The following is a 9,181-nucleotide window of genomic DNA, read 5'->3' on the forward strand; positions in this document are numbered from 1 at the left end:
TTTTTTTTTGGGATTCTTAAAAAATTCTGGTATCCTCAGACACAGGTCACTTACGCTGGTCAAGAGCATGAAATCAAAAACATTGAAAAGTATACAGAAATCTGTCTGTGATGCACCTGCTTGCTTGAAGGCTGTTCCAGTAACAGAGTTATCTCCCTTACCATCAGACATGGAGGCTTTAGATTTAGCAAGAATAAAGGGATTCTTTGTGCTATTTTAGAAAAAAAAATTACTAACATTTTTCTACATGCTTAATTTATGCAAAAACTACGCCATTAAATCTGTTTCTAGCTAGTCCAATCTTGCTAACATGCTAGCAGCAAGGCTTTCTCAATATCCTGTATTATGACTGCCTGCTTTTAGCTTCAACTTTCTGATTTAACTCATGAGTCAGAATAGAGAAAACAGATACCACTGTGACTCAAGACTTTTAAAAGGTCCTGAGTCTTTAATTTGAAACATTCAATTAAAAACACGAGTGGTTAACACTGAACATACAGCTGAGGTTCATGGAAACAGCATTGTTTCCATGAACAAAAAATACATATTACATTACAAAGTTCTGTAAATAAACGGCTTAAATAAAGGTAATTAACTATTCTGGGAACAAACTAAGATCCATCTGGAAAAAAAATGTACATGTGGTGTTGATCTGGGAAGAAAATGGGTAGAAAACTGGACCCAGATGAGATTGTCCACATTCATTGGCAGACGACAAATCAGAGTAAAAATTAAGACCAATAATAGAATAATAGTCCGTAATTGTAATCTCAATAAAGGACACGTCAGGGATCCACAGAAAAAGAGCAATGAGATGTACTACCCTGTGATATTAATAAATAATTAGTTAAATCTTCTACATATAATAAAATGGCAACATGTGATCAAAATTCCAAAAGTTTTTTTCTAATTTTGTCTTTGAAGATTTTTAGCAGCACTAAGAATCTAAGGAATGAAACAAGTAATATCAGTACTAAGATACTATTACACACCCAGAATTCAGGTATAATTGTAGAAATAGTCAATTCTGTGCGAGTATTTGCATTATGCAACTCTGAATGAAATTAGTTTGGATTACAATAAATATATAAATAATGATACATTAAAAAAATATCTTGAAATGCAGTTTATAACACTGATTTTATATTGCAAACAAAAGAGGCTATGAGCTCATGGGATTGTGCAGCAAAGGAATTTTGCGGTATTTAGCATTATTTAGAATAGTAATAAATAAAAAAATAAATAAACTGGTTGTTCACAAACACATTTTCACTCAATTTCCAGTCCTGTCTGAGCAACAGCAGCATCAATAAGATAATCAACATATTTGGAGTGAAAATTGTGTCCCATTCCTCAAGTACCTAGAGAATCTCATTACCATCATACCTAAATTTACTCTAATGGTAGGTTTAATGTTCTAAGTAATATAACATCTGACTGTAAAAAAACACTGAATTTTATTGTACAAGTGGATATAAATTCCGGCATTAAGGAGTGAAGCAGAATTTCCAGGTCATACTTGTGATGTTTTTATTGTTTTTTGTACTGATACTAAAATTCACATCTGATAATATATTGTCTCATTTGTTTTAAGTCCAACTGTTCCATGTGGCTTGGATGTGAACTCTGACCTTTGGCATGCACAGGGCAGTTGACAATCTGTCTCGGCCTTCAGGCTGAAGAGTTGAGGAGCTGATTATCTAGGTTGCATGCTAGAGGCCTTTTGGTACTCTGACAGACTAGCTAGGCCGTCTTATCTTTTTAATCTTGTTGCTCTGCAGCATATCTTCCCATTCTATGACATTTTTCCCCGAAAGCCTCAACCTGAAAACGCCCTTTTCTGTCCGTTCTCTTGATGTCCACCGTCATACATCTGTCCCTTTAGCGCCGATCTTTCATGTTCATCCCATGCACTAATGATCTTCTTGACCCTACACTCTCCCAGCTGCTGTATTGGTAGATCCTGAAGCGCATCATTTTCCACAATTTAAGAAGCCGTGAATCCTCAGAGGTCAATGCTTCCTGTCACCGAGGACTACTTTTGTTGTCAAAAATGTGAGTCAAGACCATTAAGCTCACTCACAAGCAACGGCTGGTATGCGGTTCCAGGTATTGCAAAACATGCAGTCACTCTGATTGATCAATGAGCAAAGGCTTCACATATGTTCCGATCTGCACATCTAGCCCATGTCCAGATCTCAATCCAACCCACACCCTTAATATAAACACCATGAGGCTGAATTCTTTCCATTTTAAACATGAGAATATGTTTAATGAGAAGTGCATGATTCATACTTTTGGACAAAGTCAGTTTCCCTTTGGGGGTTTTCCTTCTCTCAATATCACACATCCCTTTTGGATCCAAGCAAACATCGCTCAGTGCTTTAGAGTTTGAAAACCTTTTTTTTTTTTTTTAGATAGCTTTAGTCTTACCCTTGACAAAAAAAAGCAGCAACACTTGACTTCTACAGTTTCAGTATTTTTGCAACTGTAGTAGTATTTTCAGGCACTGCAGAGTGAGCCTACAATACCTGAAACAACCCTCTATGTCTAACGTTTAATTAGTTTGGGTATCTGATCAGGACTTCTCTGCCTCTTTAAGGTTTTCAGGTCTTGGAGCAGACCCAGAACAGATCCAGAGTTTAATGCATTCATATTGGCCTCTGGATCCTCAAGAAGAAGCGCAGGAGTGGCACTGAGGAGAGGGTTCCAAGAGGCTGACCTCCCTTATGGCAGCATCTGATCTCCATCTGCTGCTCTACAGCTGCTTTGTTTCACTAGCCTCAAAGCCCAAACATGCAGATTTGAAACGCTTGATTCTGACATTAACAGTGAGAACACTTCGTTAGTCAGGTAAGTTGATGGGATTTAGCTGGTTTGTCTGCAGTCCAACGATTCCCACCAGCGCCTCCATTCGCCTACGCCCCAAAAGGACAAGCTTATTGTATGCAGTACAGCCAAAGATGTGCAGGATAGAAGACTCAGGAAGTCCCGGGTCTAAAATTGGAGGAAACACCAACCCCAGATGAGTTATCCTTCTATGACTCAACAATAGAATAATAGAACAGTTCACATCGGCAAAGTAGAGTCAGCCAAGAAAAACAGCAGCCCCACGAGCCCCAAAATAAATATAGTCCATGTACATTTTCATCAGAGTTACACAGGAGACCATGACTTATTTCAACAACCCAAAAAACACTGTGAGCTAATAGTTCATAATAACACACACACACGCAAACACACACACACAGCGATTATTGTTCCAACACAGGATCTCTAAACTTTGGAGTCATTTATAATTCCTTCAGACACCGAGAAATGTACTACAAAATGGTCTTAAGAGTCTATTTTCAAATTTCACATAAATAATCATTAAACTAGTGGTTTGATTTTTTTGTGTGTGCCCTTTGTAGTAAATTCAAAAGCAGTAAGCCCTTATATGATGAAGGAGTCATTTTCAAACTCATAGGCATGTTAGAAAACAATAATTTTTATTTGATAAAGGCCTGGGGACTTTTAAGTTTTACCTCTAATCTGACATTTTTTCCATCAATATTGCCCATGTAGACCATTGATTATCCAATAAATATGTTGTGTACAGATGCAAATGTAATTGTGATACATTGGAAAAAAATCACAATTACAATTAAATTATTTGTTCTTGACACTATTGACTTTTCTGAACCTAAGAAAGTCCTGCTCACTGCCTCTAATCATCCAAATGATTGGTTGATTCATTTTTATGTTTCCAAGTAACATGTTTGTAAACAGTCCTGCTCTAGGATGCTTCATGGAATTTCAGGATCAAATATTTGCAGAAAGTTAGTGTTAGGGTGTTTTCACACCTGGTGGTCTGGTAGACTTGGTTCAATTGGAGACCAAAGTTTCAACATTTGTTATATATTCAGTTGGAGTGGTTCTCTTTCTCACTGCACTGCGTCAAACAAACCAAATAATTAAAAATACCTGTTCCCTTCCTTGCATGTGGTGGCGCTGCACTAAAAACCACTGAAGGAAATTACACAAAAACCTCTGAAGAGAACACTGAGTGCTACTTCCTTGTTCCCAAAAATGTAGAAAAATAGTCTGAGAAAGAAACCTGGTTCTTAACAATTGTTTTGTTTTTGTTTTTTATTTTTAGAATAAACCAATTCCAGAAGCCAAAAATGAACTGGGAATACCTATAGCAAACCAATGTGTTGGAGTAATAATACATTTCTAATCCTTTTCATTTTTTCAAATCAAACTTTGACAAGATTTTTTAAAGAGATATTTTTGATTTATTGACTAAAATTGTATAATCAAATGATGTCAGAAACAAACTGGATTGAAGGTTTCCTTAACCTTCCTCATAACCGTCTTTACTTTTTACGCACTTCCTCAAAATAGTTCTAGCAGGCCTGCTAATTCTTCTACTATAGTTCATGAACTTTTGCCCTCTTCTTGAGGCACAGCACAGATTACCAAATCCCCAGAGAGAATTTTCAGCTCCTTAATGCCAGTGTGTGGCCTCCCTACTTCTTCTGTAGACATAACGTTAACTTAAACCCCCTCTTCATATAACTGGGTAAGCAGAGGTTCTCATACCATTCTGCCGTACATAAAGATGAAGTAAACACTTTGCCAGAGCTGGACTGAATTAAGCGATCAGGTGCTCGTATAATTCTGAACACAGTGCAAACAGACTGACAGATACTTGGCCAATCGGCCTGCATGCCGGCTTTAAAGAGAAGGAGAGAGGGAGACATGGAGAGAGTAAAGGAGGAATTGTTGGTGGTTGTGGTGATGCTCTCAGTGCTCTGTACTGCTATTGTGCATCAGTCATTGCTGGAAGCCAAGGCTGTCAGGACAGAGCAGGGTTTCCCCAGAGACCCCAGACTCTCTGCTGGAATGACCAGGAGGAAATTCAGCCTCCGGGAGCGGAGGATGGGTGGACAAAATGCCCATATAGCCAGGACTTCTTATAGAACCTCGAAAAACCGATGAGTAACTTATGGCGGTAACACAGGAAAGGACTGTGACATGGACATTTGATTTGGCTTTAGAGGTATTCACAAGTAGCCTGGCAAAAACCAGTCCTTGTTCTACGCGTTGCTTCATTCAGAGGGTCTGGGCCTTTGGCTGAGAAGCGACTGCTTGCTGAAGCTCGAAACGATTGGATCTGATTTCACCCAATCGTTAATGTTTTGCCGTAATGTATGTAATGCACCAGCTTGATGAAGCTTACCGGAAATTGCATGTGCTGTAAACAATTCCATGAGGAGGAGGGCCACGGCATCTTTGCCAGAAATAAAATGTCTTAAACATTATTCTTGCTCCAACTTTAATTATTCAATATTTGGAAGTGTGGCCAACACGGATTGAATGGTATTGTTCACTTTCTCCACTGTCATTTCCAAACTACACCCTGCAAATCTTCGGTTTGCTGATTAGCCTGCTTGAAATTCATCTGGAGAAATCTATCCCAATGGAAGAAAGCCCAGAGAAGAACTAAAGGGAGATCAGAATCAAGCAGGATTGTATAGGAAGGCAATGACCAGACTAATTCACAAGTAATATAAGCTAATTCACATTTAAATCCTGTTTGAGTCTTTTATCCAATTTGCAGGTCTGCCAGTACTCAGACCAGGATGAAATTGAACCAAATCAGTGAATTCATCATTTAACATCAGTTTGATGATCTTATCTGAGCTTTCTGAGCCAACCAAACTAGATTACTGTTCTTAAAAGGGAAAGTCACATCTCATTGGCATGCTCCAAATATTTTAGATCCATGGCAGTTGCTGAAAAGCAGGTAGTTTAGTGGTGCACGAAGAACACCATGTTCAACCAGCGTTGCCAAAAAAGCAGTCAGAAATCTGCCTTTTATGGGGGGTTTTTAGCACTTTGCTTGAATCTTGGAACTGAGCAGCGGCTGTACAGAACCTGCTTCTTCCTCTACCTGTGTCTTCCAAATCGGCCTCGAAGATGACATGTGAAAACTTCAGACATGTTTATTACAATATGGGAAACTAGTGCTTGTTTCAACCACAAGGTGGCAGAAAAATATTAAAGTTTTAAAAAGTGACCATACTCTACAGCTACAACAATGTTGGAATCAACGACCAACCGCAGCGCTTTTAATGATACCAACATTATTTCTGCGTAGTGTCATGTAGAAAGTAATAAATAATGAGTCTGAATATGAATATAAATGTGCAAAGTAATTAACAAAAAGCCACAATTATGAAGTATTGGAAAATTTTCTCAGGCTGCACAGAGCAAAGAAAATACACAATACTGTCCTCTTCCCCACCTGTAGCCGTTTACCTTTTCTCCCAAGAAAGTATATTTAGCTCTGTTGAACAGTCTAACTATACAGCAACTGCCTCATAATACATAAATTAACATATAGTGCTGAAATTTATGTACTTTCCATAAAGAAAAAAAAATGCATTCAGAAAGATACATTTAGCAGGACAAAAATACTATACAGGGACATTTAGCAGCAGCTAAACTTTAATATGGATTTAAAGACTGTCGTTTGGCGCCATCTGCTGGCAGAAGCTCTTCACTGAGAAGGGTTTCTCTGTGAGCCTTTCACTAAACTGCACTGCCACCATGTGGCTAAAAATGGAACACACGGAATATCAAGTATAGTGCATAATGGAATGTATAATCACTTTACAGTTCCCATTTCATTCATCAGTAATTGCGATTTGTAAAACTATTTCCATTCTCTCTTTAATATCAACTTGTTCAAAATGTATTTTTAAAAATGGTAAAAAATAAATAAATAAAAACGGTAAATAAATAAGCAATCAAAATACTGAGACAGTTCTTGCATAAAGGAAGAAATACATATCCAAGTTCTTATATTCTCAAACTGCTTTTGTTACATTCTCAATATTTGAATACATCATAGTTTGAAATTATTGTCTGTGTTGAACAATTTAAAAATAATTTCTTAGCAGTAAATGGCAACTTTAGTGTTTTGGGGGGCTTTGGACCCATTTAAATCTGAGCTCTTTTTCAAAATCTGCAAAACAAAATACAGATTCAGTTAGTGAGTAGTGAAATTTTTATTGTCCATGTCAACAATAACTTAAATTGGATATTGCTCCTTTCACTTCAGACAGAACTGTACACACAGCAAAGTCCATAGAGACATAAAAGAGAGTAGTTAGAGTGTGGAACAAACTGACTGTCCTAATCTAAATCTGATTTAACAACTTTGGGATGAATTAGATCAGTGACTGTAATCCAGACCAAACGGCCAGACATATTTAAAGAGGAGCGGCAAAAGCAGAGGAGGTGGATTAGTGGAGCTTGCTAACTGATGATGTCATCCAAGATTTGCTACTGTGGAAAATCATCTGTGCTGGCCAGATATCGAGCTGTTAGCATGTCATGACAGTCATGCAGCAGTCTTCAGTCAGAGGCTTCTTCAGATTCATTGCAAGATGGACTGCTACTGGAGGCCCTTCATGCTCACAGCACCTCCATCCACAATGGATTAGATGATACGAGTTACCACAACATTTAATTTCCCTTTGGGATAAATAAATAAAGTCCTTTTGAATTAAACTAAGCTTGCTCCTTCTGGAGGTTTCTGCGTTGCTGCATGTGATCCAAATTCCTGCTGTTCCTGAAGCAGCGCGGCGGCTTTGCCCAGAGAGGCTGAACCAGGCTGGAAGCCTGCGAGTGACAGTGATCCCCTAACGGCTCATTTCATCAAACACAGGAGTATGCAGGGGCATTTCAGCCCGCTGGCTCACACAAAACACGCCACCAGGCTCCTCAAGAAAAGACCTGAGGAAATCCGGAACACTTCATTACAGCTGTCAGCGAGACGCTTTAATTTAGTGATCAATTTCCAACCCTGACCTGATCTCCTCGCGGTCTGCACATAATCACCCCTCTGCTGGTGCTGGAGATAAATTTCAAAAGGCTGGAAATGGGTTCATAACAAGCTCGCAGAAGTCAATCTCTCTGAAAAGATGACACAATAACAATCCATGAAATGCATGAGAGCTCTATTGATTTAGTTAGACAGGGAAGATAAACCAGTAGCTGACCTGAGCTCTAGGAATCCATCAGCAGCTTCTAACACACACAAGTGTGTGTGTGTGTGTGTGTGTGTGTGTGTGTGTGTGTGGCTCCACTGACAGATGAGCCAATTCTTTCTCGTTTAACCTCATTCATTTTTCTGTCACCTAAGCAGCTAAGTTCTCTCCTCTGGTTACCATGACAATTTCCATTTTGGCACAGAGAGCTCTGGCATGCCTAACGAGCCCAAGGACGTGCAAACCCGTCCAAAATAACGTGACGCTCTGCTGCTTTTGTACAGAAACAAAAACGACTTTTATTATTAGAATATTTTTAGAATATATGAACAGTTTGTAGTTCAGGCAGTATTTTATCTTTTTAACATTGGAAATACATTTCATGGTTGTGCCCATAAGTTACATAAATTTTTTTTTTTTTTTTTTTTTTGGTGGAGGCAGTATTATGGTATGGGAAAATATTTCTCTACGGTCATCTGCCTGAAAAATGATAATACTATGTAATATCTATGCAGGGCTGGCCCAAGGTATATGTGAGTTAAGCAGATGGTTACAGCCCCAAGCTGCACCAAGCTATCATGATAAAAACATTTCATATATACATTTCAAATAATTTAGAATAATACAAGCTAAACGCAATTCTATAAGGAAAAAACATTTCTATATTATTTTTATAGTTGCTACACAAATAATTGTTAATCTGATCCTGAAATTGGCTGCTGCCACTGCTGGGGGAAAGTAAATTTAGTGTTTATCTGCTGATGTTGCATTCAAATAGTTATAATATGGCACACTTAAATACCACTTTGCATTTTAAAACCCTTTTTTTCTTTCTTTTTTTTTTTTTTTTGGTTTGCTAGTCCTGTAAGGTAAAACTCAAAAGTCATAACAGCACTGGTATGATATAGGCTAATTAGAAATGATGCTAATGATAGTAGGTATGCCTCACACAGAGTGGCTTAGGAATTATAAAGCATCTGGTGTTGGTATAATGGGGCCCAAATAAAAATCTGCTTAGGGCCCCAAAAAGGCTCGGACTGGCTCTGCATGTATCCTTCAGCAAAAAAAAAAAAAAAAAAAAAAACAGGGGGGGGGGGGGCTGAATAAGATTTAAAATAAATAGTTTATTCGGTTGT

At 38.2% G+C, this 9,181-nt stretch overlaps 1 protein-coding gene across 2 annotated transcripts in view; it reads right to left on the reverse strand.

Annotated features, from left to right (window-relative positions):
- The window catches only part of LOC106945276 (synapsin-3-like), a 56,041-nt gene that overhangs the window by 33,133 nt on the left and 13,727 nt on the right, over positions 1–9,181 (reverse strand). The gene's annotated exons all lie outside the window — the stretch shown is intronic.

Source organism: Poecilia latipinna, unplaced genomic scaffold (genome assembly GCF_001443285.1).
Source record: "Poecilia latipinna isolate Pla-1442-1.1 unplaced genomic scaffold, P_latipinna-1.0 Scaffold137, whole genome shotgun sequence".
In the NCBI taxonomy this organism is placed as follows: domain Eukaryota; kingdom Metazoa; phylum Chordata; class Actinopteri; order Cyprinodontiformes; family Poeciliidae; genus Poecilia; species Poecilia latipinna.